At 61.4% G+C, this 7,142-nt stretch overlaps 1 long non-coding RNA gene across 1 annotated transcript; it reads left to right on the forward strand.

Moving 5' to 3' along the window:
- The first annotated feature begins 775 nt into the window (after positions 1–775).
- Positions 776–2,177, forward strand: LOC307054242. Its single transcript, XR_013810934.1, has 3 exons — positions 776–845; positions 1,092–1,324; positions 1,591–2,177. It is a non-coding gene; the product is annotated as an uncharacterized lncRNA (long non-coding RNA).
- The last annotated feature ends 4,965 nt before the right edge of the window (positions 2,178–7,142 follow it).

The following is a 7,142-nucleotide window of genomic DNA, read 5'->3' on the forward strand; positions in this document are numbered from 1 at the left end:
GAAGTTCAATTTGTTTTTTTTCCTTCTGTGAATCTGTCTTGTGTCAATTTAACTATTAGACCAGCCAAAATAACCAAGAAGGGTAAGGGGAAATTTCTCCCTCCTGGACAGGCTATTTTCAGTTTTGGGCTAAAAGAATAAAGCTGGTATGACTCTCCTTGTTTAAAATCCTGTCTTACCGGCTTTTTAAGGTTCTTGAGTGGACAACCCTGGATTTGCTCTTGAGTCTTCTGTCATGGGCATTAAGGTTATTTCACACCTTTTTGCTTTTAAAATTAGCAATGTGATGAACATCTTTGCCCTTAAGGGATAATTTCCTACAGCAAAGATCATTTCTGTGGTCCCCAGGCCTCTGAACCCTCCTACCTTCTCTCCTGCCCACTCTAGATGGGCTGCTCTGGAACCTGGCCTCTGGGGGTGGGGTGGGACTATCCCCCCTCTCCCGCCCACCCTGCGCCTGGCACAGCATGGGCACACATCCAGGGCCAGGAGACCCCTTGCTGGCTTGACTTTAGAGCCTGCCCTTCTTCCTTAGCCTCCCCCAGGCCCCATGCGCAAGTCTCAACTTAGAGGCAGCAGGAAGCGCTGGTCTGGGAGTTGAGGCACCTGTTTCTGCTGGGCCTGGGAGAGCCCTGGACACACCCACGCGGGGGCTGGGGCCCTCACTTCCCCGCCTCGCAGCTCCAGCCACTCCCTGGGGGAAGCCCCAGAGGGGGTGGTTTCTTTAGAGGAAAGGGCCCCTAGTTGATCCATTCAGGCCGCCACTCACTGGTGTCTGTCCCTGGGGAATCTGGCAGCTCCGGGGCAGCCCTCTCGCAGGACATGGGAGCCCCCATGGCTGGAAGGTAAATGCCCTGCAGAACTGCCTGGGTTGGGGTTGGGAAGGGGCTGGACAGAGACCACTCCACGTCTCCTGGACCTTGCTGGCTGATCTAGGCCATTGCAGCTCAAGTGACCTAGTCCAAACTCTGTCCCTGTACGGAAGAGGAGCCTGAGGATAGGGTCTCAGGCTGCCAGGACCCTCTCTGCCAAACTCTGGGGCTTCTTGGGAGCCACTTCCTTTACTGAGCCTCATTTTTCTCATCTGTAAGATGGATGTAACCTGGTGCCTACTTCCTTCGCTGCCGTGTGGGCAGAGAGCAGCTGGTAGCCTTGATACAAATCCTCCTGCAGTTCTGGTCCCTCCAGATGAGCCTGCTGGCTTCCAACTGCCCTGGAAACTAGCCTAGCTGCATTCCAGACGCCTTGGCACAGGGGAAAAGGTCTCCGAGGAGGGCAGTGGGGCTGAACCTGACTTCCAGCCCCCATCATCTCAAGGGAGAAGGTGAGGAGGTTGGAGGGAACGCCAGCGGCCCAGGGGCTGTCTCACCTGGTCCTTATCCTCCCGGGGTGGTCTTCGGCATCCCCATTTCACAGAGGAAAAAACCAAGGCTCGGGGAGTCACTGCCCAGGGTCACCTATGGGGCACCTCTTGGCCCCTGGCTCCTGCTGTGTCTGGGGGGCTTCCTGAGGGAGAGGGATGGGACAGGCAGTGGGTGGGTGGTGGGGCCCTTCCCAGACGGAGTCCTGTCTCTCACTTCCTTCTCACAGATGGGCCAGCCAGGGCCCCCCGGTGAGAAGGTCTCTGACACCCAGCTGTCCGGTGCTCCTGCCACCCCCCACCATGCCGCGGCTGATGCCATTCCTGGCCCCGAGCACTCGGACCTGGTGCCCTCCCTGACCCTGGCTGCAGCTCTGATTCTGTTGTTCCTCCTGCTCTCGGCCTGGCTGGTATGGGACAGGCCCCTCCGAGGCTTTTGCTCATGTGGGCTCCCCAGCAGGGGGTGTGGGTATCCCTGGGTCGGGAGTGGCACCAGCCCCCCCAGCCACACCCTGGGCCAAATCCTGTGGCCAGCCGCTCAGCCCTCGCCCGTGGCAGCCCCAGTGGGACCCCAGGAGGCCCCCAGGTCCCCCCCACTGGAGGGCAGGAACCTCGATGAGCCCTGGACTCTGCAGCAGAACGCCACTGCTGGAGCCTCACATCTGGGGACGGCCACAGAAGGTGGGCTAAGGACCTGGGGCAGCCGAGAGTGCTCAGGCAGATGGGCCTCAAAGCCATCCCGTCCTGGCTGGCTGCAGGGTGTGGCTGGGTCCCCATCCTTGTACCGCCATCCTGAGTGTTGCAAATAAAGCCGGGTGCCTCCTGGGTATTGGTGGAATGAGTCAGAACGCGTCAGGGGACGAGAGCTCCAGCCCAGGCTCTGCCCACGTGATGGTGGACAAGGCCCTTCTCCATTCCAAACCTCGGTTTCCCAGTCGTCAAATGAGGATGGCACTACCTACCTCGGGGCATCGTTGGGGGGGGCCCACCAGTAGGTAGGCGTTCTGTGGTCACCTCCGCAGCACACAGTCTCCCTTTGTGTCCGTCCCTCTCCCTCCTCCTGGGACCCAGAAAACCCTTGGAGGAAGCCCCGCACCCTCCCCAGGGCTGAGGCCACTCAGAGACGGGATGCGCTGGTCTTGGCCGCTACCTGGTGGCTGAAGTCAGAACTACACCATGCCTTTGGCGTTCCCATCAGGGCAGAGGAAGTCAAGGTGTTTGTTTTATTTTTTAAATTTTGAGATTGTGGATAAGCACAAATCTGATTACCTGGAGAAAACTTCTTTTACCATTTGCTGTTTACCTTCTTTCTCTCTATTTCCATATCTATAATCTCCTTACCCAAAAAAGCATCAGGCAGAAGGCAGAGGGGGTGGGGGAAAACTGTGAGCAAAGCGGGGGGGCGGGGCGGGGGTGGTCTGCCCAGGGTCACCGGTGCCTTCCTGCCCCACAGTGGCCCCTTCTAGGACCTTGACAAAGGAAGATGTGCATTCCTGAGGCTGGGAGGGTCGTGGAGACCTTCAGGTCAGGGCTGGAGGCCCCAGGATCCTCCTGTCTCTCACTGAACAAATACTTATCAAGAGCCCTCCCGAGGGGGTATCCTCTGTCCTCCGGGGAGCAGGGAAGGGAGGAGAAGCCCCTCTGGACCTCGCCCGAGCCCTCAGCCTTGCCCGCTGCCCGACACGGGGTGAGGGCAGACGTGTGCGGCCCCTTGTTTGAGTCTCTGTCCAGCGCCCAAGAAAATGCGTGTGGCCTCCGTCGCGGTTCCAGCAGCCCCTCACTGCATCCGGCCCAGCCCCTGTGGTTCTCCCAGGCTGCCGAGCCCCCTCCGTAGCGCCTGAGGCCAGCACGGGCATCTGTGTGAAGCTGGTCCAGGAAGGAATTGCACCGGCGAGGGAAATATTGTTCTGTGTAATTCAGTGACCTGTTTTATAAACACTGTGGTTCCATTTGGGGTTTTTTCCTGCCCCGTCTCCCCGCTCTTCCAGGGGTGCCAGGGCAGCCAGATGCCTGAGGTTAGGAAAGTCTGGGCTTTTGGTGGGCTGGACATCGCCAAGGGTGACAGGATGGGCTGGGCCTGGGGTGGGCAAGCCAGAGAGAGTCCTGGCATGGCAGCCTCCTCCTTGAGCCCCTCGGCAGGGAGTGGCTGGGAGCCGGCAGCTCGTGTGCGAGTGTGTATACGTGTTGGTGTGTATGTGTACATGCATGTCTGCATGCACACGTGTGCCCACGTGCTACAAACACGTGCACCGCATGTGTACGTGCACATAACGCACATGCACGTGTGGGTGTCTCCGTACACGTGCCTGCGTGTATGTGTGTGCCCCCGTGTGCCTGTGTGTGCGTGCGACTCCACGTACACCGTGAACATCTGTATTTGCATGCGTGCATGTACATGTGTGTATACATGCAGGTGTGTGTGCGTGCACATGTGTGCACGTGTGTTTAATCCATGTGGCCTCCCTATAGGAGCCTGGGGATGGAGTGAAACTGGCGTCTTTCCTCCCAGCCTGGGCATGGGCTCGTGGGTGTTTACAAGGCAGGGTTCAAGTGGCCCTGGGGGCAGGGAGGCTTCTCCTTGGGGAAAGAGGTTTTCCCGTTGTTTCCTCCCTTTCCGGCTCTGTCCAGCTGTGTGGCCTTGGGAGAGTCCCGGGGCCTGAGCCATTTCCTCATCAGTCTGCGGTGGGTGGGGGGGCACACTGCCACCTCTACTCTTTTCTGCCTCCTTCCTAAAGGGCCCCGACTGTGTTTGGGGTGGCAACGTGCTTACCTAAGCACGCAGGTCCTCCAGACGCCCTGCAGCTGGGTGCCCACGTGAGTCCGTTCTGGCCAAGGGTGTAGACAGGAGTGTCCAGGGAGGGCCACCTTCCTGATTAGCGAGGTTTGGGGTCCTACCCCCTTCTTCCTGCCTGGAATTCAGTCATGTTGCCTGGTGCTGCAGCAGCCCTCTTGCACCCGGGAGGTGGGAGCCCAGGCTAGGACGGTGGGCAGGGGTGAAGCGGGAGCCTGGACGCCTTGTTGTGAGAGCTGGATTTCTGTGTGTTGCGGCCTCACGCACTCCTAACTGATACAGGCCATCAACCCCCTCCTCCCCTGGGGATTAAGGGGCCTGGAGACTGAACGGGGGGGCTCGTGGGTGCGCTTCAGAGCTAGGCATCCTCCTCCCTCTGCCCTGAGAGGGCCACCGGGGAATAGTCCTCAGAGGCGTTCAGGTGCCTCTTGGGAGGAGAAGGACAAGAAGACAAGGACAGCCTGGCCTAACTTCCCAGTGGGAGGCGGGCGCCTCCAGGGCCCTCGTCCGAGACCAAGTGCACCGTTGGCACCATGGGGCCTGCTCTTGCCCTGTGTCCTCCGCAAGGTGATGGATAAAGAGACGGGAAGGAGGTGACGGGTGGAAGCCCCCTCCCCCTCCCAAGGAGACGGGACTGGCACAGACAGCAGGGGACAGGTGGGCAGAGGGAGGGCATAGCCGGCCTTCTTTAGGATGTGGGGCAGCCAGTGCCAAGAGCCCAGCCCTGGCTGGACGCCTCTGGTCTCCTTCTCACCAAAGACCTGGCCAGACTCCCCCCAGCAGGCACTTCTGGGGACCTTCTTGGGGTCTCGGCCATGCATGCCACATGTACAGGTGGGTCCTGCTTGGGGCACACAAAGGCAACAGAAAAAGGGCAGGGTGAGGCTGACCAGTCAGTCCCCGTGCCGGCCGTCAGCCCCTCCTTGGGTCCCATGATGTGGACTGGGGTCTGATCTGACGGGGTGAAGTGGGTTCCTCCCCGCTCTGGCCTCTGTGCTGGGAAGGGTCAGCCCCAGGTCCCCCCGCCCCGGCCAGATGCGCAGTGACCCTGGTTCTAACCACTCTGGGTTCACACCCCTCCCCTGCTGCCGGGACTGGCCGGGCCTGCACGGGGTGGGGCTGGGGGTGAGCTCCGCCCGGCCAGCCTGGCGTTTCTGCCTTTTAACCGCCTTAGCCAACACCCTCTCCCGGGACTCAGCCAACTATCTGTGGGCTGCTAAGCAGCACAGCAGCTGCTTCTCTTGCTCAAGTATGACATTACATTTTTTCAGATGGCTGGACCGAAAACCGGGAACTTGTTCCGGAAGTTCCCGGTTTGCAGCGTGTAAGCGACAGCCTGGCTCTGTCCTGGCTGCTCCCCCGCATCCCTCCAGCATCCCTCCACCCCCCTGTCCCCACTGTCTGGGCCGGCAGGCAGCGGTGGCAGCAGGGTCAGGCCAGGACCACTCGGCCCCAGGCTCAGAGCCCACACAGAGGCCCCCGGGCTGCAGGTGGCCCAGGAAACCTCTCCTCGGTTATTTCTGGCCCCTGTGCTGGCCCGTGGACTCCCTGCCAAAAGCAATTACTGAATTTTCATCTTGTTTTGCTGACGGCTTAGAATATGTCAAAAATGTTCTGCTGGGAGACCCGAGGGCGCTTTGGGGTGGGGGTGAGGAGGGGGTGCTTGGGAGCCCAGCAGGGGCCTGGTCCCCCAGGACTAGACCTTTGGGGTTCCTGGCGAGTCGGGGGAGGATGGGGGCCAGTGAGGGCTGTTCATTACAGCTTTTATCTGATGGTGCTTCTGGAGCACAGTCTGCGTGCAGACACTGAGACTCACCCCTCTCCTTGCGGCGCGGGGGGGATTCCTCTCTTCCGAGGCTCAGAGCTGTTCTGAGACCCGGCGACGTCCCTGTCTTGGGAGGTGGCTGAGGGGGGACTCTGCCCCCTGTCTGTGGGCCGTGGGCTCACCCCGTTCTGGGGTGGGCAGGGCTGGGGGCTGGGGGGCAAGAGGAACAGGCAGGGTCTGCGCCCAGGGGTCTCCCCCTCCTCCCGGGGCTGTGCTCAGAGCCACTGACAACAGGCCAGGAGGACAGACCAGGCCTGGCCATCTCCTTTCAAGTGTCCCTGTTGCGCGGCCCTGGGGTCTGCACCCTGGCCCTTCGACTCCAGCGCCTCTGCCGGGAGCACCACGCCATCCGGGGAAAGACCTTGGGCCGCGCCTGCCGGGCAGGCTGGACTCTGCCTGGTGGGCTTTGTCCAGGGCCCAGGCCGCCCTCCGCTTCCTCCCCCGCCCTTGGGAATGTCCACCGGCCACAGGCAGAGATCGGCTGGAAGGCGGTCGGTCGGGGCCGCAGCCCCAGCCCTGGGGGGCTCCTAATCCTGGTCTGGGAGGAGACAGGGGTGGGGGCCACTGCCTGGGGGGCGGGGGGGAACCCCGTCCTCTCTGCCAGCCTCAGCGTCCACCACAGGGGTTTCCAGAAGGGAGCGTGGAGATGGGAGTCTCCAGGGAGAAGAACTCGGGCTGGGAGTTGAGCCGTGTCTGGGGGTGTGAGCACCCCGACCTCTCGGGACCTGGGTTCTTTGCGCGCCTCGGATGGCACCCCCCCGGGGGGTGAGGGCTCCCTGCCCTGCGTGGAGACGGTGCCCGACCCCGTTTTCCCACCAACCCTTCTTCTCAGGGTGCAGAACGCTCGCTGCCCCGGGAGGGAGGCCAGGAGGCCGAGCCCATTCTACGTGCACAGGTGTGTGGACACACATGCACGTATATGTATGCATGTGTGTATGTGCGTGTGCATGCTTTAACAAAGTGCCCCCCCCCGTCCTGTTGGACTGGCTGGCCTGGTCCCTTGAGCTTTGTTACAGGTCTACACTGTCCTCAAATGCTGCTCGGTGCCCAGCTCCTGGCCGGGCAGTGGGATCGGACCTGCCCTGCCCCGAGGGGCTCCGGGTCTAGTGGGGTGAGACAGAAGCTCGGCGGGAGGGCACACAGGAAAGGGCTCCGGGCCCAGCCTG

Source organism: Hyperoodon ampullatus, assembly GCF_949752795.1.
Source record: "Hyperoodon ampullatus genome assembly, chromosome: 6".
NCBI lineage: Eukaryota > Metazoa > Chordata > Mammalia > Artiodactyla > Ziphiidae > Hyperoodon > Hyperoodon ampullatus.